The following is a 27,611-nucleotide window of genomic DNA, read 5'->3' as shown; positions in this document are numbered from 1 at the left end:
ATTAAGGATGCTATTATTGTTAGGCAAAAACAAAAAAAATCTGTGGTTTCTCCAATGTGAGGACCTGCGACTCCTTTTGCTATATGCAAACTAATTTCTGATTGAAAAGAGTCCCAAGAACTTGCCCAAGCCCTAAGGAAGCTCAATGACTTGGCCAGGGTGACCCTACTAGCAAATCAGAGTAATTTGAACCTGTGTCTTCCTGACTCCAACACTAGCACACAATCCTTTATACACATTGTTTGTTTAAAAATTCTTTAAAAATAATTATTTATATTTTTAATATTCATTTTTTAAAAATTAAATTTCAAATTCCCTTTCTACAGTCTATTCTCTTCCCATCAAGAAAGGAAAGTAATATGCAATTATACATGATAGATCATGCAGAACATATTTCCATATGTTCCCTTTCTTCTAGTTGATATACTAATATATATATATATTAATATATACACATAAAGCATAGGAATAGAGAAATAATGAATTTCCACTTTCACTCACATATCATAATCTCTATAATTGTCTATATATGCTGATCAAGGTACTTTATTCTTTGGAAAAACTGCCCAATTCAAGATGCTGTCATGGTTAGCCCCATGCATAGACTGAATAGGTAGCTGCCTACAAAGTTCAAATAATTCCCTCCTCCCTGGCCTGACATTCTCACCATTAATCACTAATGATTTAGAGAACAAAGGTGGGTGAATTACTTCTCAAGTCTGTGGCTAATATGTACAACTGTTCTCTGGCTTTTGTTCAGGGAATCATTATGTATTCATTATGCAACATGAGCAAGTTGGCAAGCCATAAGTACAGAGAACCAGGTTTTTCTTTATTGGATAGCTACCGACTTACAGCCAGCCTTGGGTTAAGGTATTAAAGGGACAACAAAAAGGAGAAAACACCCTCTTTTTGGTTCAGGAATTGGTGGTTTGAGTTAGACAATACCCCACACAAAACAATGGCACCATTTAAAGATCATTGACCAAGGAGTCAGGAAAAAGCCCAGATTTGAATTTTACCTTTAATATTTCCTAGCTGGGTACTGTGAACAAATCTCTTAACCTTGTTGAGTTTCAGTTCCTTTTTCTGTAAAATCAGCAAAATAAACCTTGTTGTACCAGCTTCCCAGGATCAGGTTTGTAAAATGCTTTGTAAATCCAGGACTTTATTGATTTCATCTATTATTATGAAGATCACAGGGCCATGCTTTGCAATGCAGAATGGGAGTCCTATAGGCTCTGGAGAAGAGACTGCAAGCATCTAAGGAATAGTTTCATGGACCTATGGGAAACTTTAGAGGTCTCTGGATCACAGATTTGGAACTCTGGGACCTTGGTGATTCGATTTTTCTTCTAGTCCAATCCTCTCATTTTACAGATGAGGAACCTAAGTCTTATGAAGTTAATCATCTGTTCAGGGTCACACAGGTAATAAGTGGCAGAGGTAGGATTCAAACCTTAGGTCTTCTGAATCCAAATGCAACCTTCACCCCAATGTTCCATGACCATGTTATATATATGCTTAAATACTAATAGATGGCCCAGATTTGGAAGAACATCAAAGACAAGTAGTCTACAGGAAGAATTAGCAAATCCATTGAATAGATGATGATAATAATAATAATAATAATAATAACTTCTACCAGTTATATGGTGTTTTAAGATTTCAAAGCACTTAAAATATGTAATCTCATTTGATCTTTATAACAATCTGTGAGGAGATGCTTTTATTCATATTTTATACATGGGAAAACAGCACCATGTAGAAGTGTTTGAGGCAGAATTTGAACTCAGGTTTTTCTGACACCAAGGTAACCACTCTTAAGTTATTGTGCCACCTTTCTGATGAAGATAAAGAAGTTAGGGCATAATCAATCGATTGATTGCTAAGCTTTTAAAAAAGTATTTACTTAGTACTATCATGCTAATGACTGCAAATACAAAATATGAGTTTTTTAGTATACCAAGTGATTTGCCCAAGGTCACCTAGTTAGTGATAAGTAGAGTCACGACTAGAATCCCATCCTCTTTGACTCCTGATCCAATGGTCTCTTCTGTATATCAAGCTACAACCCTAGAAGGCTTTCTCGAAGAAACTTGAGTTGGGTTTTGAAGGATTGATAGATCTAGGAATGAGAAACAGCAAGTAAGCTTCCAGGCCTGGGTAGAGTGGAGGCAATTATAAATGAGGGTCCCAGGGCAGGGAAGTCAGGATCCAAAATATGGAGGAATCTACAGAAGGGCATAAAGAGGCAACAGACCTCAAAAGCAACTTCTACAGAATTCATGGCCCTCCCAGGGGGCCAGGCTCACTGAGTTGTACCTTGATGAAGTATCTTTGGGAATAGTAGAAAGAATATTGTGTTCATGGCACAATAGAAAGTGTCAGCCAGGGTTTGGAGTGGGCCCAGTGCTGGACCTGGAGCCTGAAAGACCTGAGTTCAAATCCTGCCTTAGGCATTTACTGTGCTGCATGACCATGGAAGAGTCACCTAACTTCTGTTTGTCTCAGTTTCCTCAGCTGTAAAATGGAGACTGTTATGAGAAACAAATGAGATAATAATTGTAAAACCTGGGTCATAGTGCTAATTAATTATTATTACTTATCCTCAGCTTGTTTGAGCTGGAAAATGGAAAGAATAATAGCAAGAACTCTACAGGATAATATATAAAGCACTTTGCAAAGCTTAAAACTCTATAAAAATGTGAATTATTATTTATCTTTTCAGGTCTCAGTTTCCTCAAATACAAAATGAGGGACTTCTAAACCCATTTCCAGTTCTAAATCCACAATCCTATATTGTAATTTATATGACCTCAGGTAAGTTACTTCTCCTGGGTCTCAGTGTCCTCAAATGTAAAATGAGGAACTTCTAAACCCATTTCCAGTTCTAAATCCACAATCCTATTTTGTAATTTATGTGACCTCAGGTAAGTTACTTCTCCTGGGTCTTAGTGTCCTCAAATGTAAAATGAGGGACTTCCATTTCCAGTTCTAAATCATCGATTCTGTGATGCTATTTGTGAAACCTCAGACAAGTTACATCTCTCTGGGCCCCAGTTTCTCCATTTGTACACTGAAGGGAGTGGGAGAGGCCATCAATGAACTGATCTCTAAAGTGATATTAGATACTAAAATTCTAAAGTTCTCCCACTGGGTCCAGGCTGATGTCAAATCCCTGGAATCAATTCTGCCACATGCTTTTTAAGGGGACGTGAGGCAGTGTGGCCCCGAGCTCGTTACCTTCAAGCATCTTTCCCGCTGGGCTCAATATTTTCCAGCAGCTTGGAGTTGGAAAAGAACAAGAGCTCACATTAGGGGAGCACAGCATCTTGTAATTCCACTAAATGATATTACACTTTTGGTCATTAAGGCCCATCCTTTGGAAAACTTACTGTGAGCCATAAACCTTAATACAGACAAAGATGCTTTTTTTAAAAAAAATTTTTTTTAAAGATAGGAAGGAAGATTAAACAGCCCTCAGCTAGCAGGCTCTTGGTGAATGTTCTAATCCCAAACTAATTCTTTTGCTTGTAGCAATGATACGGATGAGCAAGGCCAGATTGCAGACTCGTTATCTTGCTACTCCCCAAGGGTCTGCCTGCCATCATTCTGAGACAAGGAGGTGATGGCTCTTCTGGGATGGTGCTACCTGAACCCACCCAGTAAGAGGGGAGTGGCGGGGACAGTTTGTGGCAAAGTAGCTCCAGGTACAGTGTCCTGGTCTGATTATTATCTTCAGGAGCTGATTTTGGGCATTGCAATAGAATCCTAATCATGAAAGTGATGTTAGGTAAGACTTTTATCAGAGGTCTTGCTCACCTTATAGGAGGTCTTGCTGCTCCCTGAGACCCAATGCCCTAGTCATGCCCAACCAAACATGCTTCACTCTGGGTTTCCTTTTCTTCTGGACACACAATAAAACTGCCATTAGATTGAAAGGTGATGGAGGTGTGCAGAGCAGCCTATGTGTAGTGTGTTAGATAACATACATGAATGGGAATGAAGAAATCAAAGTCTTACCTAATTCTACTTTCAGTGTGGCCCTGAACATGTTTTATCTCTCATCTTGGGGTTTTTATTCAGTGATGTCTAAGAATCTTTCCAGTTTAAAAATTCTATGATTCTCTATGACTTTCTTCCTTTCTCCTTTTCCTTCCTTCAACCGAATCTCCAAAATCTTGACTTGGTAATTTAAACTATATGAAATGGAAAAACTCTTGCTCAAAAAAGAACAATGCTGTAAGGATAAGGGAAGGCATTAAATATCTAATAAAGTCTGATATTTAAGATACATAGGGGACTACCTCAAATATATAAGACCAGAAGTCATTCCCCAGCACATAAATGGATAGGGATTAGACCTGTGCTTTCACCTATATGGGAATTCCTGGGTAAAGAAACTCCTTTTAGCAATGAAGCATCTTTTCTGGAACTTATCCTCTGAAAATTTCTAGAAAACCAAGAGATTATCTCACTTGTTCAGGATCATAGTGCTAATATAAGCCAGTGGTGGAATTTTTTGAACCTGGGACCAGCTCTCTCTCTCTCTCTCTCTCTCTCTCTCTCTCTCTCTCTCTCTCTCTCTCTCTCTCTCTCTCTCTCTCTTTCTCTCAATCTCCAACGCCATAACACAGCTGACAAAAGAAGATTTGAAAACTATTAGCAGCCAAATTTAAAATGTGTCCCAAATCAATAATGAGACAATTGCATCTTGAAAATTCTGAGATTAGCTGCTCAATTAGCTAAATTGGCTAAATACTGGTGGGTCTATGAGTGGACAGACTTGTAACTACCTTTTTGGTGGAGCTCTGAGTTTTTCTAACCATTTTAGAAATTAGTGAATAAATTTAAAAAATGAACAAAAAGGTCCAAATGTTTTGTTCCAGAGATTCTGGGCAGTTATCCCAAGGAGTTCAGACTGAAAGAAAAAGGCCATAGATACTAAAAAAATTTGTAACACTACTTTTTGTGGTAATAAATATCTGAAAAATAAAGTGGTCACCCAATGATGAAAGAATAGACAAATGGTGGTCTTTGAATGAATAGAATAAATCGTACTATAAAAACAATGAATAGGAGAAATTTAAAGAAACAAGGGAAGAGTTATATGAACTGATACAGAGTAAAATTAACAGAACAAAAGAACTGGCTGTTTGTTGTTGTTCAGTCATTTTTCAGTCAAGTCTGACTCTTTACCCCATTTTGGCAAAGATTACTAGAATGGTTTGCCATTCCCTTTTCCAGCTAATTTTGACAGTTGAGTAAACAGAGGCAAACGGGGTTAAGTGGCTTGTCCAGGGTCACATTAGCTACTTAATATCTGAGGCCAGATTTGAATTCATGAAGATGAGTCTTCCTGATTCCAAGCATAATGCTCTACCCCCGTATACCTAGCCAGCCTGCATAATGATTATAACAATATGGAAAGAACAAGAAAATAAAATGGAAAGCTGTATAATTCTGATGAGCAAATTTGATTTGATATGATGCACCTTTCTTACTGAAGATGTGGGGGTCTATGAGTGTGAAATGTGGTTTGTGCTATCAGACATGATGGATGTTTTGGTTTCACTGAATTTTTTCTTCTTTTTTTTTTCTTTTTTGCAAGGCAATGGGGTTAAGTGGCTTGCCCAAGGCCACACAGCTAGGTAATTTTTAGGTGTCTGAGACTAGATTTGAGCTCAGGTATTCCTGACTCCAGGGCCAGTGCTCTATCCACTGTGCCACCTAGCTGCTCCTCACTGACTTTTTAAGACTAATTTGTGACAATCTATGCTTATCATGGATATAAATGAAAGCCTACATCAGTTTTCCTTCTGTTGGGGGAGGGGAAGGGAGGGAGGGAAAAAAATTTCAAAACTCAAAACTTTGCTAAAAGCATGATTGGTAGAAATTAGCATTGAATGTAATTGGAAAACAAGTAAAATATTTATATAATTTAAATAAAAAATAAAAGAGAACTAAAAAAAGAAATATTTGTTACCCAGAAAAGTTAGCTGGATCAGAGATGACGGTATATTTAGAAACGAATATGACAAAAAAAAGGAACTTAATTTAAAAAAAGAAAGATAATGCAGCTATTTAAAATCTTCAACTATCCTTCAGTATCCTTCAATACCTTTTCAGTATTAATTTGAAAAATTAATTAATTCTGACTGTTGTCTTCTCTTTTTGTTTTGGTCTCTTTTTTAGGAATTTCCTCCATGAAGGTATTTCAAGACTTGTTTAGAACACTGAAAGACTTCGTAATTTGCCCACAGACATACAGTGCCATGTTGGATTTGAACCCAGCTCTTCTTGAAAGTTTCCAAAACTATCCTTTATACCAAATATTTCCAACTTTTTCCATCCTTATGCCCCTTGGCTTTCTTCCTTGCCAATCTCTATTTAATAGAAAAGGAAATTAATTCTAGAATTTACTACATGGGAAGCTTTCAATAAGTCTTACTGAGTTGAATTCTCTATTCAATATTAAAGAAAATAAACTGCAAAATTTACTAGACATATAGACATAAGGAAAAAAAAGATTAATTTCAATAGGATAATGTAATTATTTATTCTCCCTTGATAAGTTTCTTGTATTTCTTAGGAGTGTAAACACTGCAGAACCCCTGCCCTAGTGCACACTGTCTGTACCTTGGGTATTAATTAATTAGTATTTAATAATTTTATAATTTATAATATTGATTGTAATGACTTAGAATGGATCATAAGATCATAATTTTAGAGGTGGAAGTGATCTTAGACCTAAACATATGACCATATGACTCAACCCCTCAATTTATAGGTGGGGAAGTTGAAACCTGTGATCCACCTGAGGTCACACAGGCAGTGAGTAGCAGACTGGGTGGGGCAGCTAGGTGGTGCAGTGGATAGAACCCCAGGACTCATCTTCCTGAGTTCAAATACAACCTCAGACACATCTGAGCTGTGTGACCTTGGGCAAGTCACTTCACCCTGTTTGCCTCAGTTTCTTCATATGTAAAATGAGCTAAAAAAGGAATGGCAAACCACTGCAGTTCTTTGTCAAGAAGACCCCAAATGGAGTCATGAAGAGTCAAACACTGAAACTTAAACAGTAACACCCTATTTAAAATAAGAGCTAAGATAGTCTATCAATCTCATTCATAGGCTTTAGATCAAGTGTGAAATGTCTTTGAAGGTCTTTGGGTGAAGAGAAATGATACTAGAGAGAAAGCTACTCCACTTAGCTGAGGTATACCTTCTGTGTCCGTAGTAAAAGCCCTGAGATAACTAAAGGTGAGGGATTCAAGAGAAAAAGCATTCTAGTACAACCTAAGGAGGAACCATCAAGGGAACACAGTAGAGAGATCTTGGTCTTTTCATATAGGTTACATTTTTTTTTCTCCTCCTACTTTGACCAGAGGAGGGGTCTGACCTCAAAAGGTCTAGAACTCTTTTCATCTTCCTGTTGGTGATCTAGCAGCATCTCTAGGTCAGCCAATAGTAGTGTCTCTGGTGAGAATCAGCAACAAACCAAACATAGATTCATGGCTTTAGAAGGAACCCAGAAGAATGGAAGCTTCTTGAGCCTCTCAAAAATTCAAAGAAAAGCACTTTCAACAGCTGAGTTGTATTATCCATATGTGGTGTCTATATTAGAGCCCATCTTCCCCTGGATTCAAAATGTACTTGTGGGAGAGTGTAGTACAGACTTTTAGAAGATGTTTTGTACTAATTTTTGCTATAGCCACTTTTGTAAATACCTGTTTCCATATGTCACTTATTTTTTGTTCCCCAGTCATTTTCAGTCATGCTAAACTCTTTCTGACTCCATTTGAGATCTTCTTGGTTAAAGATACCAGAGTTGTTTGCCGTTTCTTTCTCCAGCTTATTCTACATATTAGGAAACTGAGGCAAACAGGATTAAGTCACTTGCTCAGGGTCACAGAGCCAGTAAGTATCTGAGACTGGATTTGAACTCAGGAAGAGGAGTCTGCCTGACTCCAACCCTGGTTCTCTATCCATTGGGTCACCTAGTTACTACTATGTGTTGCTAATTAAATTGTTTCTCACTTGACAATTTTGAGGAGAAGCACACCATTTGGTTTGGAGTCAATGGCATTATAGAATCACCCCAGACTCCTGAGGGGAACCCCCAAGAAACATAAAGGGAGAAATGTATTCCTGATCTAGGACTTAACACTCATCTGTAAGATTGGAAGTTGGAAGAAGGATCTGGAAGAAGGAAGAAGATTCTATGAGCCAGACAATCCATATTCTCATTGGTATGCTATAGACTAGAGAATGAGAAGTCTTCTGTGCTTAATAGCATAAGAAAAGAGAGACCAAGAGAAGCAAAACCACTTTTTCCAGTTCATACAAGGCTTAGATGGAAGAGTCCTCACTTCCTCTAGTTGGTGCCCACCACTATCTACAAGGCTTAATTCTGAGTTCCCTTAGGGTTCGAGTGATATGGGTATCAGTCTGAAGAAGAAATCAGATGGAGCCTCATAGTCTGATGCCTTATTAAGTCTCAAGGAGAGGCGAGAAGAGGAGTAGCACAAGGTTGGGGAATTCTCAGCCTCTTTCACACTTGGAAGGAGCCCATCATTTATCCAGGGTCAGCCAAGGGATAGTGTTTGTAATGATTCCCAGAAACATGATAGAAATGAATACTTTTTTTAAAATACAGTTTCCATTTTTTCACTAAATAAAAAGAAAAGTCAGCCTCTTTTAGTTATCCCTCCTAAAACACTCTCAATGCACAAGTCCTGAGTTAATAATTTACCAGTAATTCCATTTCACTAAATTCCTGGAGGATTCTTTCTTGCTGTCCTCCTCTTTTGTAAGCAAACAAACTGGTATTTTCCCAACCAAAGCAAAACATGGTTCCTGTGGGAAAAAACTTATTTTCATAGAATCACAGGATTTAGAGCAGGAAAGGACTTTTTGAGATCATCTAAATAAAATGTTTTATAAAGGGGAAACTAAAGACAAGAACCCTCACAAGTAAATGACCAAGTCATCATTCAAACCCAGGACCTCCAATTCCATAAAAAGTGTATCTTCAAAACCATTTGTGAGTTCAAAAAACAACAAAAAAAGAAAAAACTCAACACTGTCTTAAAAACATTGTGCAAATTACTAAAACATGCCTTCCTTCAAGTCCTCCCTTGCCTCCTCATTGGAGTGTGAAAGTATTCTTCAGGTTCTCAAAGACTATGCCAGTGGAGCTGGAGCTAAAACAGGACTGGTTCAGCTGACAAGGGTCTCTATTCCTCTGGGACTGTCTTTACTGAACTGGGAGAGGCTTTCTCATCATTGTAGCATTAGCTAGTGGAAAAGAGAGATTTTGAGGGGGCCCCACCAGAACTCATGAAGATACCTAGCTAAAGGGGCAGCTAGGTAGCACAGTGGATAGAGCACTGGACCTAGAATCAATCTGACCTCAGACACAATACTTAATTAGCTGTGTGACCTTGGGTATTAGTTAGTATTTAATTATTTTATAATTTGTAATATTGATTGTAATGACTTAAAATGGATCACTTAACTCCATTGCCTTGCCAAAAAAAAAGATACCTAAGTAAAGCATATGAGGATTGTGAATTGCATCATCAGAGGAAGAGTCCACACTGATAACATTAGTGGGGTTAGTGATAGTAAAATCAGTCTCTTAATATAAGGACATAATGGAGTTTGGACACTAATGTGGAGGCTAGATATGTGATCTAGAAGCCCAGAGTGACTTTGTACCCCTGTCCTGGCGCTAGCCTCCCCCTAGTGAGGATTTCCATATAAGCCTGTATCCCAGACAGGCTTGGGAGCAGACAATTGACCCAATAATGCTTGTCATGGCATCACCTTCAAAAATGAAGGACAAACATCATCATCACTATGGAAAAAGTTCTGAAATAGGAGACAGAGGTGGTTGCTGCTGTTTAGTCATTCAGTCTTGTCTGACTCTTTATGGGACCACAGCACTCTGGGTCCTTCTATCCTCCACTATCTCTCAGAATCTATTCATGTTCATTGCTTCCATGACCCTCTCTAACCATCTTATCCTCTACTGTTCCCTTCCTCTTTTGCCTTCAATCTTTCCCAACATCAGGGTCTTTTCCAATGAGACCTATCATCTCAATATGTGTCCAAGGTCTTTAAACTTCAGCTTCAGTATTTGACCTTCCAACATTTTCTTGAAATATTGACTGATTTGACCTCCTTGCTATTTAAGATACTCTCAAAAATTTTATTTTTTATATTTTTAGTTAGAGGGTCTGCTTCTGCTACTTATTACCTGTATGACCTTAAGTATACTTAATTTCTCTGACACTCAATTTGCTCATCTGTAAAACAGGGGGAAGAGCTGAACTAAATGGTCTTTGAGGTCCTTCCTGCTCTAAATCAATGATTCTATGACTAGGTCTTTTGCAAGTTTGTATTCCCTCCCCTTAATTCCTCAGGTGACCACTCACTGGTTTGTGTGAATTTGGGCAGATCACTTAGTTTATGAACCTTCATTTTCTCATGTGTAAGATGGGAATTATAATTTCTGCCCTACTTATGTTGAAGAACTACTAAGGATTGAATGAGGCTACTTAAAATGTTTTCTAACCTATAAGTCACCATGCAAAAATATAAGAAATTGTTCTTGCTGTTGATATAATTAATATTTTTCAGAGATGACCTGAAGCTAGTAAAATTTGTTTCTGATCATAATCCTCATTCAACGTTCTTTTCCGTCGACATTCTACCTCCTTTAGATTTCAGACTGCATATGATCAGTGACTTCACAACCAATCAATAGCACTGGCTGAATACAGTTGGAAATGTAGCTTTCCCAAGCTACCTCTTGTTAGCCCCATGTTTTAAGATCCCAGACCTCTTAAGATCTCCTCTCCTCAACACAATTTCATTATTCCCTGTTCCATCTTCTCTGTACTCTTTCTATGCAAAGTGATTCATTGAGGAATAGAATAAACCAATTTGGGCTCACCTGCACCTCTGCTGCAGTGTACATAAAGGAAGTAGGACTAAGCTTGAAGCAAAAAAGACCTGCGTTCAAGTGTGATGTGTGATGCATACTGTTTGGGTGACCCAAATCAAATCACTTCACCTCTAGAAAAATCTCAAAGGTTGTAGAAGGGGAGATCTGACATGCTGAAGGGAGTTTCACTCAAAAAAATTTCAATAAAATCACATTTCTAGTCTCTTGCACTTGGTTCAGAATTAGTGAAATGTTATGTTAACCTGCCTGACAACACACACACACACACACACACACACACAATCTTGGTGCAGTTTTAAGTTTTAATAACTTCAGAAATATAAATACTACAAACTTAGAAAAATAAAACATTTGGAAGGTTAATTATTTAAAATGTTAAAATATTGATCATTTTTCTCATTAAAATTCAACATAACCACCTTCTTGTGCTATACATCTCTCTGGTGAATTTTCAGACTTCTTAAAAAACTTTCATTAGTTGTGTTCAGTGTCTGAAAGAGTCACATTTGGAATCCTAGCCTTGAGATCATCCAAAGAATAAGGTTTTATAAGAAACCATCTAATAGAGAGAAATCAGATGATCTATCCTCCTTCCTTCCTTCTTCCATCCCCCCTTTCTTCTCTTTCTTTTTTCTCTTTTCCTCTCTTTCTTTACTCATTTTACCCAAGTCTTCCAGAAGCAATATCCTAAGTCAAAGGAGTGTCTCTAGTAAAGGTATTTTCAGCCACAATATCAAAGGGTGGGGTGATAGAGGGGAAAGACCCTAGTATTTAGAACCAGGGGCCCCTGGGCCCCTTTAGCTCTTATGGCATGTGACAGACCTGTTTATTGCCTGCCAGTCACAATCCATAACCATGTAGCTGGGACTTTTCTGAGACCTTCAAGGTATCATAGATTTAGATCTAGAAGGGACTTTGAAGATCATTTAGTCCACATGGGTAGCAAAAAGCAAAGATAGGATTTAAACTCAGGTTCTCCAATACCAAATCCAATACCCTTTACTTCCTATATCCAGGATCCATAGAAAATGAGAAAATCGTAACTGACTTTGGCCAGTGAAGGCCCCAATATACCAGATCTCTACTGCTTTTTGTACAAGGAGGATAAGATAATGTCTGTTTCTCAGAGTGGAAGAGAAAATTGCTGACCCATCCCAGTGTCTTCCAGTATGGTCAAATCAGACTAATTAGAATGAAAAAATCACAATTTAATGACATTTTTATATAGTACTGGAACTCAATTAGAAATATGTATTAAATAAGCAGTGACTCTGGAGGACTGCTGTAATGACTAGATAAGATTCCATTCTATTCAGCATATTAATTGTATGTACCTGAACTATTGTTCTCTGAAGTATTTAAACATTTCTGCAAGATAGTTTAAATATCAATTTGCTCAGGAAATCCTCTTGTGTTTTTCTGTTATAAAATAGGATGCTTTTTTTGTTTTTACATTACATAGTTCTGAATATATATTCTATCTACTCCATCCGCTATGCAGAAAACCCTCTCCTTATAACAAAGATTTAAAAAGAAAGAAAGGGGGGGGGAAGCAATTCAATAAAGTCAACCAACACAGGGACCTCATTTGGTGCATAAAGGGGCTTCCCAATCAATGTTTGTAGAGATTGATTTAATTATGTGTGGGTTGTTGATAGTTTTTCTGTATTTGGTGAATTCACAATGAATAACCCAATTCTAAAGATATCTATAGGGCATTATCATTTATAAAGAGTTTACAATTCAACAAATGGTTTATATACCTAATTTTAATGTGGAAAAAGTCTTCATTAAGTCATTTTTATTATCAGAAAATAAAACTCTTATAATTCTCTTTATAGCAAATCTGTAATGTCAATGCTTTGGCTAACTTCAGTAAAAGGCCCTTTATCAAGAAATATATGGATTTTAAATTTACTCAAAATGAATGTATAATCCCCATGACCTCTTATATAAATAACAAAAGTGTAGCAAAATTAGCAAAAACTAAATTATATCAAAAGTTTGATCATTCTTAGTTTGAAGCCTATAGAATTTGTACACACACCTAATATATGTCTACCTTTCTAATTTTTATTGTCCTCAAGATTAGTATGTAAATGAACTGATGCTGAGCAAAGGAAACAGAACCAAGAGAACATTGTTTACATTAACAGCAACATTGTGAGTTGATAAACTATGATGGATGCAACTCCTTTCAGCACAAGGACAACTCTGGGAGATCTGTTGGGAACCACACCATCCAGAAAAACAAAACAAAGCAAAAAGTCATGCACAGAATCTGAAAATATACCATATTCAGTTTTTTAAAACTCTTATTTTTTCCTTCCTATCTCATGGTTTTCTTTTCCCTTAGTCATAATTCCTTTTATATAAAATAGCTAATATGTAAATATATTAAATACAAATGTACATGTTCTACTTTAACAGACTGTTTACTGCCAAGGGGATGGGGGAGGGAAGGAAGCGTGGTAGAAAAATGTGTAACTTATAAATTTGCAAATGAAGAAATGTTAAAAAAAACTATTGGAAAGATGTAATTAGAAAAATAAAACAAATTATCAATTGACAAAATTATTATATAAGAAAAAAGGAGCCTTGGTTTATTATAATAATAAATAACCATGAGGTATAATAGAAAGTGTAAGTATTTATCATCTCCATTTAACAGATCAGGAAACTGAGGCTCAGAAATTGAGTGACATGTCTGGATTCACACAGGTAAGTAAACACTGGAGTTTGGATTCCTGACTTCCTAGATTTCCTGACTTTTAGGGAGAGATTTTTTCACTATGAAAATTATTACCAGTCACTCAGTCAAGAAATATTTATTAGACATCTACTTATGTTAACCTCTGAAAATACAAATAGAAAAAGCAAAAGACAGTTCCTGCCCTCAATGAGCTTGCGACTGAATGGGGGAAAAATAATACAACAAAGAAAGTTGGAAATGGTGGGAGGGCAATGGGGCATGATGGAGAAGTTCAAAAGCAGGAAGCAGAAGAAATAAGTGACAGGAGGAGAAATGAGCCCCCTCATTAACTATCAGGTAGTATAAACCAGTGAATATGATATGGGTCTGGGGTTTCATGAATAACCAATGTTCCCTCTCCCTCAGTTTCACCATTTGTAAGGTGGAGCTGACAGTTCCTAGTTTTTCCTCAACTTTGACTCCCAGGACAAAAGTGGGAACTGCTTAAGTCCTTCAGACAAAGGGGTCAGGAAACAGAAGCATATTTTTCTTAGATGTTTTCTCTTTTGTGACAGCATTAAACATATGGGCATTTGGACACTTAATAGACCACAGTTCACAGTGTAATGGGGAAAAGGACTGGATTTAGAGTCAGAGGGCTTGTAAATGACTACTAGCAAGACCCTAGGCACATCACATCACTTCAGTTTCTTCATCTGAAAAATGAAGTGGTTAAAATGACCCATCTCTGCTGTCTTCTTTACTGCTTCTACTGTGAAATCTGTGAATCAAAACCAAGGTGAATAACCAATGGTAATGCCTTACTTCAGTACCTGTGAGACAGGTGATTTTGTAGTTGTGAAAAGTTGAATAATTTTACAACTGCAAAGTCAGGAAAATGATAAAATCTCCAAGCTGAAGAAGGTTAGGCTTCTATAATCTTAAAATCTCATTCTTTCTCTGTGCAGAAGAGCATTGCCTCCTTTGTATATGTACTTTACAAATAACTCATTGTCTTCTCACAAAAGCCCAGAGAGGAAGATGCTGTTATTGCCATTTTATAGTTGATGAGATTGAGGTAGATAGAAATTAAAGGGTTTGGGGCAGCTAGGTGGTACAGTGGATAGAGCACCAGCCCTGGAGTCAGGAGTACCCGAGTTCAAATCCAGCCTGAGACACTTAATAATTACCTAGCTATGTGGCCTTGGGCAAGCCACTTAACCCCATTGCCTTGCAAAAAATCCTAAAAAGAAATGGTTCAAGGTGGTCACATAACTATTAACCTGTATTTGAACTCAGGTCTTCCTGACTCCAGGCCTGGCACTCTCTCCATTGGGCCACTTTAGCTGCCTTATTTTTGTGAGTCAGAGGACTTGACTTTAAATTCCATCTATGATGCTTAATGTATGATTTTGGATGAGTCACTATCCCCGTGACTCTGTTTCCTCATGTGTAAAATAAAAATAATTGTATGAAGTGATCTATGAAATCCTTTCTAGGGCTATACCTATGCTGCCTACCTAATGCTTTCGAGGAGAGCACCATTAGTCCCAAAATGAATTTCCCAAGTAGGTATTCAGAGACATTCTAAGCTCTTCCCATTTTCTCACTCCACAATCAATCTGTTGCTGAATCTTATCAATTCTATTGCCACCTTTTTTTTTCACTGCCCTTTCTCTACTCTAGGTCCACATAGCCACTATGTACTTCCTCCTCACCTCACCTCTTGCCCAAACCATCCTAAGAGCTCCACCTTCTTTTCACCAAGTCATCTGTCCTCCACTTAGCTACAAAAATAATCTTCCTCTGGCAGAGATCTGATCATGTCACTCCCCTTCTTAAAAAATCTTTGATGGCTCCCTATTATCCTAGAAATAAATAAATACATGTTCTGAGCCCAACAGAACCTCCAGGATCTGTTTCCAAAATGCCTTTTCCCTAACTTTATTTCTCCTTTTTCTCCATCACATACTCTATATTCTAGCCAAACTACACAATAAACTATCCTTTGGACTCAGTATTCTCCTAGACTCCATTTTGGGAAGTTCCCAGGCCATCTATGCTCACTCAACTCCCCTGGCCCCACTCCTGACTCTCCAATCTTTTGAGTACACTTTCCCCTGCCTGTCCCTTCAATCTTTTACTTTTCAGCTTCCTTTATATGTTGTCAACCCTAATTAGATTGTCAGCCCTTGGAGCACAAGGACCATCTTTGTATTTTTTGGACTTAGCACAGTATCTGATATATAGCAAATGTTTAGTAGACTCTCTCTCTCTCTCTCTCTCTCTCTCTCTCTCTCTCTCTCTCTCTCTCTCTTTCTCTCTCTGCTTCTGTTTCTTTTTCAACTCCTGCCTCTAAGAAATGCTTTTTGCACAATAAGCACTTAATAAGTGATTTTGTTGACCCAGCTGTGACTTGGGCTTATGGACATAACTACACACCCAAACACATACAAATACACAGACACAGAGATAGACCTGGAAACATACAAAGAATTAGGCATGAATCATACAAGCCAACACCAAGACATAAGTTTGTCCCAGACTTCAGCAAAAAAAACCCATCAAGAGCCTGTGTGAAAACAGATGTGGGCTGTGGATACTGATCCGCAGAGTGCTGGGACTGGAAAGAAATTTAGGGAGCCAGTATTCTAATTCTGGGCTGGCTCAGAGAGTCGAGAGTGACCACTTGCTCAAGGTCACAATATGAGTTTGTGGCAGGAACCAAGGGCTACTGACTGCCAGGCCAGCATCCTTTTCACCCTCCCATGTTTCCTTTCATATAGTATCATTATAGATGGGAGCATTGATCTAGAATTGGAAAGAGGAGCAGAGTCCAACCATCTAATTTCATAGAGGCTAAAAGAAGCTGAGATTGGACCAAAGCCACAGAGTATTTAAGTCAGGTTTGAACCCTGAACCCAAATCTAATCCTCTTTCCCCCACATAGATGAGGATACACATGTACCACAGGCACACAGTAAGCACAAGAAAACATAATCACAAGGGCATGTATGTAGTCTTGGCCCCTCTGATCATATCATTCATTGAACTCCAGGAAGTGCCTTCTGCCTTTGACATGGTTATGTGACACCTTCTTCTAAATCCAGGAGGAAATGTTCCCATAGAAAACTTAGATTCCAAGTCCTCGAGCTTAGAAAAATGGTGACTGTGTTATACATGCACACACATGTAAAGATACTTTAAATATACACACATGTACAATATACTTATAAAGAACTTTGAATGCACAATGCATTTGTACACATACACACATGTGAAGGATCTTAAAATCTATGCACATGTATAATGTAATGAACATACTTGTACATATATACACACACATGTAAAGAGACCCTAAAATGTACAGTGTAAAATGGACATAAGAACATCCACTATTGGAGCTACAAGAGTTCTAAGAACATATCTTTGAGTGGGAAGTGATGGTAGAAGTCAATTCTTTCATTTTGCAGATGAGGAAGCAGAGGTCAGAGAGGCTAAGGTCTTGGGAGTGGTTGAGTTAGGCACTAGAACTCAAGTATCTTAACTCCCAGCCCAGCATCCTTCCCACTTGACTTGGGTCTCTATATCCCATACAGAATATGGTGTCTTCTTCAAGTGAAGTATTTGTTGGTTCTGTTGATTGATCTCAATGCTGGCAAACAATTGGCAGCCCCAGGAGATCCATGCTCTAGGACTAAAAGATCTCTTGAGCCAGACAGGGTGGGGAGAGCACCAGAGTTGGAAGCAGGGGAAGGGAAAGAGCCAGTGGTCATATGGGTCTTTTTTTCCTTCTTTAAATAACAAAAAGGTAGTGTCCTTGGGAGTCTATGGAAGGATACCCGCCCTTAGCTCCACCAAAGCTCCAACACGTCTATGAGGGCCGAGGGCCGACATCCCCCAGCCTCCCAGGCCCTTGTCCTGCATTTCCTGTAAACATGGGATACTTCCTCCCTGGGGATGACCTGGCCATGAACTAACCACACCCAGGGTCCCTCCAAGCCAAGAGGCACAATAGCTGACCCATGGTACAGGCTCAGTCATTTAAGGCTCTGGGGAGCCCTTTGCAAAGCCCTTGGGAAATATTTTTATTGAGTAGCAGAATGTCAGAGCTGGGAAGGGAACTGGGTGATCAGCAACTCTAATTCCCTCATTTTAACAGAAGAGGAAATGGAATCTAAAGAGGGGATAGGAGCTTGCTCAAGGTCACAACCAGAGCTAGAAACCAAAATTTCTGATTCCCTGACCATTAGGAGACAATGTAGGCCTAACTTCTAGGGATGCAGCATTCATGGCAGATAGATAGATAGATAGATAGATAGATAGATAGATAGATAGATAGATGGATGGATGGATGATAGATGATTGGATAGATGAATGGGTAGATAGACAAATAGACAAAACGATAATATGATCAATGACAGAACAATAGATGATAGATGGATGGATGGATGAATGGATGGATGGATGGATGGATGATAGATGATTGGATAGATGGGTGAGTGGGTGGATGGGTGGATGAATGGATAGACAAATAGATGAAAGATGATAGAACAATAGATTGATGATGAATGGATGGATGGATGACTAGATAGATGATTATATATATGATAGATGGATAGGGGATTGATGGAAAGATAGATGGATGGATGAATAGATAGATGAAAGATAAATAGACGGATGGTGGATATATAGATAAATAGCTGAAAGATGGATGAATAAATGGATAATGCATCAGTTATGAGTCAGGCATTGCTAAGACAAGGGAATATAAAGAAAATCCCTGCCCTCAAGGGACTGACATTCTACTTAAGGAAGATTCCATAGAAAAGGGTAATAGAAAGCTTGAGGTTGAGGAAGTGGGCAGGGGGAAGGGTATCTAAAAGGCAGGAAAGCTTATAGAGAGGAGAGAAGTCAGCAAAGAGGAGTGAGCATGGACAGAGGCAGGGATAAGACTGATGTAGTCTGCAGCAAAGGACTGGGACAAGAATTTTGGAATTCTATATTTGGTTATGCCAATAATTTTCTTGAACAAATCACCTAACATCTCTGAGTCTCATTTTCACCATTGTTAAAAAAAGAATATATTAAAATTGGAGGGAGCTAAGGGGCACAATGGATGGAGCCCTGAACACTGAGTCAGGAAGGTCTGAGTTCAAATCTCGCCTCAGATGTGACCCTAAGCAAGTCACTTCATTTCTACATCAGTTTACTCATCTGTAAAATGGAAGTAATAACTGAGACTACTTCCCAAGGCTGTTGAAAGGATCAAATGAGACAATATTTTCAAAGTGCTTTACAAATCTTCATTCAATACATAAATGCTAGCTAGCATCATTATTAACATATATAGACAGTCTTATTTGACAAGGATACTTTGAGGATCTAATGACATAGATGGCCATGAAAATTATTTGAATAAGTTCAAAACAATATAGGCATATGATGTGTTAATGGTTAGTATGTATTCTAAAAATTCCTGATTCCTTAAATAAGCTATTGTTGTTTTGTCATCTATATTATCATATAGATCCTTATTGAAATGATTTATATTTCATGCATGAACCAGAACTTTGAGAATAACTCCATCATTATCTAGGTGGCAAGTCACATCCCTTTGCTAACTCAGTTTCCTTAATTCAAAAATAAGAAAAAGATCATCCTTAAGGTATTTTCCAGTCCAGGCATTTTTTGCTGTATGATTCCTTATGGATCTAAGTTTGAAGGTTCTTTCTTGTTCTGATATTCTGTATGCAAGGGTCCCTTTCATCTTGAAAATCCATGGTCTGCTGGCAATCCTTAAAGCTCTGGCATTCTCTCCATCCATGAATTACCTAAATTTATTTAGGCTGGTAAAAGAGACCAATTTTTTATTTGTATTAGGTTTAACAGTCTCAACCTCCATGAGTAGGTTTGTTAGGGGGAACGAGACTATAGAAGGAAATGAGATGAAATTGGAGTTGAATTTCAATGATGGGGAGGATGGCTATAGCTTTCTTTTCTTTCTTTCTTTCTCTCCCCAAATCTTCTGGACTAGAACATTTGATTCATAGTAGTAGGGTTTCTAATATACGAACTGAAGGTAGGGTTGGCGCTTGGTAAAACTATGAAATCCAGATGATGGCTGATGTTCTAGCCAGCTAAATCCTGTGATGTATACTGAATTATTATCCTGGAACAATTAGGTACTGGGGATGATCCTGGGAAGACTACAGACAGCCAGCTCATAGTCTGGAGCTTGTTACTGTCCTTGTTTCCCCCTTAAAAACTAAAGCAACCGTTCAGAAACTTTACTTATTTCTCAAGAAAATTCTTCTCTTTTACTAATGCATGGTGATCTAGACCAGGAACTCAGCAAACCCAAGGAGTCCCCAAAGTGTGTCTCATTCCTTGGACTCTCTCAAGCTTTTCCTCTCATCTTAGAGATATTACTCCTTCATTTCTTCTTCTGCAAACTATCCCTTTTAAGATGTTAGCTGATTATTACAACAATTAATAGATATGTGCAGATAGACATATACACACATGTGTATATATATGTATGTATATATATACAAATGTACATGCATATCCACATGAATAGATAGATGATAGATGAGAGAACAACAGATAGATCATGGATGGATGGAAGGAAGGAAGGAAGGAAGGAAGGATGGATGGATGGATGGATGGATGGATGGATGGAAGGAAGGATGGATGGATGGAAGGAAGGATGGATGGGATGGATGGATGGATGGATGGATGGATGGATGGATGGATGGATGGATGGAAGAATATATGGATGTATGATAGATTTATATAATGTATAAAAATGTAAAAAAGAAAAATATATGCACACATATATACATTATATATTATATATATAATATTTACTGTTTATCTATTTATATTACTAAAAGTCTCACTATTCTCCAACAGGTAAGTGGTAAACAGAACCAGGACCAGAAACAGCTCCTACTACAGTATTCTTTTCATTATGCCATGACTATTAATCTTTTAAGAGAAGGATAGAAGATTGAGTGATTCAGTTTTGCAAATCTTATTATGGAATCTTGGGCAAGTCACAACTCTCTGGTCCCAATTTGTTAGTCTGTACAATGGGGAGAGCATCTGCCTCAAAGGACTGCTATGAAGAAAAAAATGAGATAAAATGAGGAAAGCATTTTTGCAAGATTGCTAGTTCTACTATTCTCAGTGAGCTATGATTAAGTTGGCTGGCTTGTTACTCTATCCAAAGCTCTTTTTAGAACAAAATAAGACACACAGACAACAGGTTATGGAAAGATGACTCAGGGTTCACAATAACAAAAACTCACGTTCCTAGAGCCACTTTATATATGTTGTCATCTGATCCTGGAAACAAAGAGTCAGTGCAAATGCTAATTCTTCCCATCTGCTAGATTCATTCAATCAACAAACATTTAGTGTCTACTCCATACATGATATTTATAAAGGAAGAAACTGAGTCTTAAAGGGTTGAAATGATTTGCTAGTCAATCACACAGTTAATATAAACACCAAGATTTGAACCTGGATCTCTTGAACATTCCTTTTATGCCACACTGCCTCTTCCTACCTCAATACTAAAATACTTTAGGGGATTCCTCTGAGGATGCAGAGAATGGTGTGATTTGGTTCTCAGGCTTGTGGTTGGGTATCTGGAAGCATTTAAGAACTGTCTTGCCAGCTCTGCTCTTTCTTGTCAAGGATTGCTTTGAATTATGGGAGAATCTGAGAATTCCTTCTGATGGCCAGCTGGCATGTTGTTACATACACACATACACACACACACACACACACACACACACACACACCCAGGATAATGGCCATAAAACGGCATATTTAAAGAGTTCCAATGGCACAGATAATTCTAATTTTAATTAGTCAAGTGTGGAGCAGAGGGACAATAGGAGCCTAGAGATATGAGGGAAAATGGATGATGCAGGGGCAGAGGATGGGTTACAAAAATCCACCTGTAGTCACCATTGTTAGCAGTTGGTTTTTATCCAGAGAATTCTAGGTGATCTAAGGACCTGTAAAGAAGCAGAGACGTCCAGTGAAAAGAGCATGGTCAACCAATTGGAAATCTAAGTGTCATTGTGTCTGTTTTCAAGACAATGAAATTGAACCTCAGAATGGTAAAGTGACTTACTCAAGGTCATATAGTCAGTAAGTGGCAAAACCAGGTAATTTAGCTACAGTTTTCCTATCTATAAAATGAAAATAATAATAATAATAACACAGGGTGACTATGACAGGGAAAGTGATCATAGGTCACTAGATTTGGAGCTGGTAAGTCTAGACCTGGCACTTGGAGGCACATCCAGGGGACTGGATAAGGGTTTTCAGTGGATTTCTGGGTTTGCTGTCTCTTCATCTGGAAAATAATGGAGCTGGGCTACCTTGACTCTGGGTCCCTTCCATATCTCTATGATTCTATAAAAGAAACTGAAGTCTATAAGTTGTATGAAATATTGAGAAGCTGTGATATAGGGAACCTGAGGTCAGGAGACCAGATTCTCCTCTAGGCTGTCTCACTAGCCCACAGTGTCACCTTTGATAAGTCATTTCCCTTCCTCTGGACCCTAGTTTCCTATAAAATGTGGTTCCATGTCCTCTAAAATCCAACTTACACATTCAGTCTATGAGGCACCAAACTGGGTCACACCATCTCAATTCCCAAGTCAGCCTAGCTGGAAAATAGATTCATGTGTTAGCTCTAATTTCCAGGAAAAGCAGTTTACAAGTTGGCTCTGTCAACAAGTCAAAGATGACTTCAGAGGCCAACTGGACAGAAAGTCTTCCAGACTGCCACCAGCTTGTGGCTCCTCTGCCAGCTGGGAAAGGAAAGGTCAAGAAATGCAACATATCACAAGATTGCCCAGTTTTCCATTAACAGTGCTGTAATGGAGATGCCCCCAGTGATAAGGAGGTCCTAGAGAATTTCCCTTAATGTACAAATGACAGGAAAACATTTTTTTCTTGGTATCTCAACCATTCTATGAGGAGGAAGTATCCCCGACCAAAGAGTAATCAGATGGAGCTATCATTAATGCACCGGGGTCAGCAGCTGGGATACACAGGGTCCCACTGCCCATGGAGGCACCCATTAAGTCAAGGTCAATGACAATTGTTTGAGGGAGACAATCACAGTTGTGACTTGCCCAGGATCACACAGCTGGAAAGTGTCTGAGGTCAAATTTGAATTCAGGTCCTCCTGACCGCATCAATACTCTATCCACCATGCCACCATGCTGCCTCTCAATGGCAATTTAAATGTTGTTTATCAATATATTCAAAATCCATTTTTCCCTAAACTTGTTCCTTTCCCCCAGGTCGGTCAGTGATTTCACACCATGAGTCCCTTGCTAAAAAACCTTGAAGTCGTCTTTGACTCTCCTTTTTTTTCTCTTTTTGCTATAGCTAGTCATTTATCAAAATATGCCAATGTTTCCTCTCTAATTTTTATCACAACCTGAGAATATTTCATTGGTCTATGGAGGCAGGAAGGCAGCAGTTGCAATTAGAAGGCTGAAATAAGGCAGCAGCCTCCTTATTCTGAAACTGCTTTTAGACTATCCAAGAAAAAGAAAAAACACAAGTGTGCTGTTTCCAGATTTCTTTCCTTCTACTGTGTGTGTGTGTGTGTGTGTGTGTGTGTGTGTGTGTGTGTGTGTGTGTATGAAGGAGAGAGACAGAGACAGAAAGAGACAGACAAGAAGGGAGGGAGGGAAAAAGAGAGAAAGGGAAGAGAGAGAGGAAGAGAGAAAAGAGGAGGGAAGAGGAAGAGAGAGAAGAGAGAAAGGAAGAGAAGAGAGAAATGAAGAGAGATAGGGAGAGGAAGAGAAGAAAAGATATGGAGAGAGGAAGAAAGGGAAAGAGAATAAGATAAAAGAAGAGAAGAGAGACAAGAAGTAGAAGAAGAGAGAAAGTAAGAGAGGAAAAGAATGAAAGAGGAAAAGAGGGAAAAAGGAAAAGGGAGAGAGGAAGTGAGGGAAAAGAGGCTAAGAGAGGGGGAGAAAGAAGAAATGAAGAGAAAGAGGGAAGAAGGGAGAGAGAGGGAGATAGGGGCATGTGTCATGAAACTGACAGTCAGGTCTCTCAAATTCCTTGCCTCCTTTCTATTGTTGCTTCTATCCTAGCATAGACCCTCGGTGCTAAGCTGCAGTATTGCAATAGTCTCCTTTCTTTTGATGCTCTGGTTCAATCCATACATCACCAAGAGAATAAATTTCCTTTTGCAAAGATATACATTAATTCTCAGCTCAAAAGCCTTCAATGGTTTTGTAACTAAATAAATTCCAAACTCCTTAATGTGGGATTCAAGGCCCTTCAGAGTGTGACAAAGTTCTGTCTTTCCATCCTTATCTCACATTGCTCACTTCCAAGCACTTTACCCTCCATCTAAATCACTCTTTCCTCCTGCCACACCCTTCATGTCTCATTCTTTCCTGCTTCATAGTTCATACCACTCACTCCCCAAGCCTGGAATTTCCTCCCTCCATCCTTGTCCATTGAAATCCCACCTATCCAGTGATACAAGGTCCCTTACAATTCAGACACTCCTCCCCACCCACCCATGGGAGCCATGTTAGATGTAGATGGAAACAGTCTACAGATAAACAAATTAAGGAAGATTAGTCCTACAAGAGACTTTAAAGGTCATCCAGTCCATGCATTAACCTGGAGTTCAGAGGCCCATGGGTGGATTTCAGGAAAAAAATGACATCCTTATTTCAAGATGATTGGGCCACCCGTAGGTCCATTCCCTAAGGATTCTCCAATGCTTCCATCTGCCAGTTAGCTAAATAATCCTACATGTATTGTCTTCTCCAAATAGAAATATAAGTACTTTGGAAAAAGAGGCTCTTTTTACATTTGTAGATGGCACTTAATATAAAATTATATATATAGCAAACACACGATAAAGGCATTTTTGCTCATTTATTTAGCCTTTCTGGGCCTCAATTTTCATCTTTGTAGTTGAACAAGATGATGTCTAGTGTCCTTTCCAGCTCGATATTCTTCAGTATCACCATTTGCAAAGGCTCTGAGACTCAAAGATAGATCAGTCAAGATCCTGCTTTACAATTAGAAATAAATCTAATTGTATCTCCCTTGTTCAAGTGAATAGCAGTGTTTCCCTAGAAGACCTGGCATCTTTCTTATAGTTATAAGAAATTTTTTTAAATAGCATGTGGCTGCTACAAAAAAAAGCAACTCATGAAACATTTTTATTTTTGCTTCCAAAGTTTTAAACTTGGCTAGTTCTTTTTTAAACAATTATAATTGAAGAAAGTAAAGAATGTTTGCTTGTAATTCTAGCATGACAAATGGAACACCCCCCCCCCCCAATAAAGTTTAGACTTCTGAAATCAAAACCAGGGAGCTCAGCATCATCCCATGACCCATCTTCCAGGGTCCAATTACACACACAGAATCAAGGTCTTACAGAATTCCAGGTCTGGAAAAGATTTTAGAATGAAGGCTGTTAGAGCATAGGAGTTGAAGGTTCCTTAGAATATAATCCTGGAGCTATAAGGGATTTAAGCATATAGAATATTAGACTTGCAGGTGACCTGAGGACATAGAATGCTAGAGCTGAAATATTCAAACTAGAAGGAAACTTAGAACATAGAATGATAGAACTGGAAAGAGCCTTAGCTAAAATATTAGAACTATAAGGGACCTTCCAAAAAAAGAATGTGAAAACTAGAAAGAGCTTTTGAAGATAGGATTTTGTTGGTAAAGAGACTTTAGAACACAGAATAATAATAATAGCAATATTTCTATCCTCTCACTATACTCTGTATATGCACAGTACAATTTTTAGTTCATTTGATTCTCAGAACAACTACCTGTGAGGCAGATACTATTATTACTTCCATGAAAGATGGGGACAAGATACAAATAGAAATTAAATGACTTTCTCAGGATCACCTAGGCTGCATTTGAACGCAGATCTTCCTGAATTCAGGGCCAGCATCCTATTCACTGGGTCACTTGCCTCTTAGAACTTTGTGGGAACTTATAATCATCTAGTGATAAAATGTTAGTCCTGGATTCAAAATTTTGGCATTAAAAGGAACCTTAAAGAACATTTTAGGGGCAGCTAGGTGGCACAGTGGATAGGTCAGGAGTACCTGATTTCAAATCCGACCTCAGACACTTAATAATGACCTAGCTGTGTGGCCTTGGGCAAGCCACTTAACCCCATTGCCTTGCAAAAACCTAAAAAAAAAAAGAACATTTTAGCGGGCGCTTCTTTACTGAAGTCTAAGGGATGACTATATAGATTTCAGGAAGTCACTGAACTTGGCTGGGAAAAAATTATAGCTATATTTATTTATTTATTTATTCATTTACTTTACTAACCTTTGGTTTCTGTTATAATCTTACATTTGTTATTTATTGAAAAACATGATTCTGAGAAACAGTCTATAGTCAGTCTATGACTCACTTGAATCCAATTTACTTGCAAGTTAAGACAGTACCCTCATATCATTGGTCCTCAAGAATGAAGGATAAACAACCAAACAATAAGGCTATATAGCTAATAAGTGGTGCAGCTTGGATTAGAAACTAGAGCTTCTGAATTGCAGCTCAGTGTTCTGTCTACTACTCTTCTTTGGGACCTTAAACTCCCACATTCTTTTGTTTTAGTTTTTTTTTTTCCTCAAGGCAATGGGGTTAAGTGGCTTGCCCAAGGCCACACAGCTAGGTCATTATTAAGTGTCTGAGACCAGATTTGAACCCAGGTCCTCCTGACTCCAGGGCTGGTGCTTTATCCACTGTGCCACCTAGCTGCCCCCAAACTCCTACATTCTTGACGCTCCTTGAAACACCAAGGGCAGGGTATTATGATCTCAACTACAATAATTGTGGTGGTGGTAAGGACTAGGAAGGGGGGACATGGGAAGAAGGTATGTCCTGGAGAGTTCAACACTTAAGGTTTGATAGGCAATGGGAACTAGAAAAGTTCTACAGAGTGTTTTCTACATACGAATCACTCTAATATTTCTCTGTATCAAGCAAAATCCCTCTAAATGATGATGGTTATTAGGATGCCTTGACCTTCCTCAGGTCAGAGACTGAAAGGGAAGTTGGAGGTGGTGGTGTTAGTTGTACTAAAGGAAATGACTGTCCCTGTTGAGATTGGGCCAACACAGTTCTACTATCCTTGGAGGTCAGAACCATTACTAAGGCTAACATGGTAAGCTAATCTAAACATGATGTGTGTAGAAAGCATTGGATGCGAAATCAAAGGATCTAGATTCAAATACTTAAAGCTTCTTAGAAATCATGTGATCTTGGGCAAGAAACAACTTCCCTGGGCTTCACTTTTCTCCATAGAGGGAAAAGGTTGGACTAGAATTGGGGGGAGAATTAATTTGGGGGTTCATGAATTTCCAAGGGACCTGTGGATAGATTTTAGAGGAATCCATAAGCTTGAATGAGAATCACTAAACTATAACTATAATGAGAATCACTAAACTTGAATCACTAAACTATAACTGAAATTGAGCATTTTCTCAATTTGTGAATTTTTTTAACTTCTTTTTTTAACCCTAATTCCATTTCTAATCCTAAATTCATTGCTAATTTCATTTGTTTCCATTTCTAATTTGTTTGTCATTTCTTTCTCTTTTAAACCCTACCCATGGCCCTAATTCTGTTTCCATAATTCCATAATTCCTATGATCATAGATTTCACCAGACTCCATGGCTCCATGACACAAAAAAATGGTTCAGAATCCCTGGACTTGATGATATCTGAGGTTCTTGTTCAAATCTAGGATTCTAAGATGAAATTTAATAGAGAAAAATATAAAGACAAAATCTTTGTAAATACATGATGACTAGATACTGAATGGTTTATGGCGGGGGGAGAGGAAAGGTTTGGTTAGACTGTATACTCCTTAGGAAACAATAGTGTGACAG

At 38.3% G+C, this 27,611-nt stretch overlaps 1 protein-coding gene and 1 long non-coding RNA gene across 3 annotated transcripts in view; one reads left to right on the top strand and one right to left on the bottom strand.

Moving 5' to 3' along the window:
* LOC141496220 (uncharacterized) overlaps positions 1-6,559 on the top strand; it is a 71,645-nt gene extending 65,086 nt beyond the window's left edge. The window contains exons 3-4 of the long non-coding RNA XR_012470983.1: positions 2,732-2,823; positions 6,199-6,559. This is a non-coding gene — a long non-coding RNA (uncharacterized LOC141496220). The remainder of the gene's footprint in view (positions 1-2,731; positions 2,824-6,198) is intronic.
* The window catches only part of FGD5 (FYVE, RhoGEF and PH domain containing 5), a 171,091-nt gene that overhangs the window by 89,626 nt on the left and 53,854 nt on the right, over positions 1-27,611 (bottom strand). The gene's annotated exons all lie outside the window — the stretch shown is intronic.

Source organism: Macrotis lagotis, chromosome 8, assembly GCF_037893015.1.
Source record: "Macrotis lagotis isolate mMagLag1 chromosome 8, bilby.v1.9.chrom.fasta, whole genome shotgun sequence".
NCBI lineage: Eukaryota > Metazoa > Chordata > Mammalia > Peramelemorphia > Peramelidae > Macrotis > Macrotis lagotis.
The sequence above is the reverse complement of the archived record's forward strand: the minus strand, read 5'-3'. Positions and strand labels throughout refer to the sequence as shown.